Below are 2020 nucleotides of genomic sequence, written 5' to 3'. Positions count from 1 at the left end.
TTGCATTCCAATGAACTGTCACATAAGTTTTCGCTCTGGTATCTTCTTTGACAATTAATGTTTTCATTGAGTTCCCCTAAATTTTCCATGAGATACAGAAGAAGGGAAGCCATGACAGAAATGTCCTCCTTGTGGCAATAACTGGAGCATCATTATTTGTTTATAATAGCTAAAGGGTACTCTGGCACTGGGGGATTTGGCAACAACCCAAAAATGTTATATCCTTCCCAAGATATTTAGATACACAAAGCTAAGAAATCCTGAGACAAAGACCTCTGATTCTCCCAAGAACTATTTCAGATAAGGCCGTTTTGTTCACTTTTAGTTACAAACAAGAGACCTCTCTTTGGAAAGAATTTCAGCAGCTGTCTATTACAAGAACTACTTGGGTAGGAAATATTTGATACCAATATGTTGGTTGTCAGAGTTTCAGGTAAATTGAAATCATTGTTAGGCTGATGTGCCAACAGGGATAGGTTTCAATGGTTAAGTAAGTTACCATCTCTTCAGAAAGATGCTGTTGGCAGAGGCATTGTTACAGCACGCACTTTCCTATTAGGGTAGAATCCTCAAGGGACTCATGTGGCTTTGCAAGCAATCATTAGTGAAGCTTCCCACTATAACTAAAAACATATGCTTAAATATTGTTTTTGAAAATGACACAAGTGTTTAAATACCAACAAAAAAAGTCTATGTAAAGGTGCCAGAAACTTATGTGGTAAGAAAAGCCAAAGAATTTGTGCAAAAGCATGTTTCTTACTGTCTTCTATCTGAATATACGCTGCTGAACAATTTTAAAAGGCTTAAAAATTCCATCCATGAAATCTTCATAAAATATGTAGATTTTCAAGAAAAAAACAATCTGATTGTGGCATCAAAGTCCACATTTAAGACAGGCTTCAAAAGCAAAAAGCAAAAAAAAAAAAAAAAACCTGCCATCTTTTCTAGGTAATATGAGACATTAATTAGGGAGAGGTGTGACTCCAAATTACAACTTAGCTTCAGGAAAAAAAAATTTTTTTTTCAAATATAAACTCCACATTGGATGATCTGAGCTGAGGGTAAAAGCAATTCTTTGTAGTCATTTACATAGAGGCTGTATAGAGAACACAGCTTTTATGTAAATGAAGATTAGCTTCTGGAGTCATTTATTAATTTGTTTCATTATATAAGTAACAGTAGACAGAGTTATGATTTTCAATTTATCTTGATAAATATATCTCAAGCTTACCAAGTACTATGCTATTCCTAGAGAGAAATTATATATCAAGGAGACATAGAACCTTGAGAGGAATGTACAATAATGAATACAAATATGGGAGATAGGATTAAGTGCTGGTTAGAAAGTTTTAGCAGAAGATAAGCTGAGTTTGAAGTATGATGTTTGAAATGTTAATGGGTTATACAATGTCTGTTACCCAACAGTAAGCTGTAAATGCAAATACAAGCATAATAATGGCAAGGACTAATGGTACACATTTGTGATTTGTTTTCAAGGATAGATAATTGAAGCCAAATGAATAAATAAGATGGCCAAGGAATGAATATATATATATAAAGAGAGAGAGAGAATGAACTATGGACAGAACCTCGGGGAATACCCACACTTGTGGGGAGGAGGAAGTCAGCTAATCAAGAGGGAACAGCCAAGGAAAGAGGGGAATTATGTCACACATGGCTGAAGCAATAGGAAAAGAAAGATTCTACAATGCTAAATGATGCAAAGAGGAGAGAGAGGTATTTAAGTGGTTAAAAGACTGTTTTTCTTATCATGAGAACATGCAAGACCTTGCAAAATCAGTAATACAGCAGAGGTGGCTGTGGGTGAAGATATATGTATAGTTTTGTATCCCAGCAGAAGGTTTCTAAGCTAAGTATTCAATAGAGGATTAAAAGGAAGAGTAAAATGAATAAGAACATAATTGATAACAAAGGTCACATAGATGGCAGGATGAGATATAAATTGAGAGCAGAATGGGGAATGGTTAGTTTGGGAAGGGAGGATTATTCCTCCAACATC

The 2020-nt window shown here is 35.0% G+C and overlaps 1 protein-coding gene across 1 annotated transcript in view; it reads right to left on the bottom strand.

Annotated features, from left to right (window-relative positions):
* SEMA3C (sema domain, immunoglobulin domain (Ig), short basic domain, secreted, (semaphorin) 3C) overlaps positions 1-2020 on the bottom strand; it is a gene marked incomplete at its 5' end in the record, with an annotated part of 81340 nt that overhangs the window by 54877 nt on the left and 24443 nt on the right. The window lies entirely within an intron of this gene.

This window comes from Propithecus coquereli, unplaced genomic scaffold (assembly GCF_000956105.1).
Source record: "Propithecus coquereli isolate 6110/MARCELLA unplaced genomic scaffold, Pcoq_1.0 Scaffold32, whole genome shotgun sequence".
Classification (NCBI taxonomy): Eukaryota; Metazoa; Chordata; class Mammalia; order Primates; family Indriidae; genus Propithecus; species Propithecus coquereli.
The sequence above is the reverse complement of the archived record's forward strand: the minus strand, read 5'-3'. Positions and strand labels throughout refer to the sequence as shown.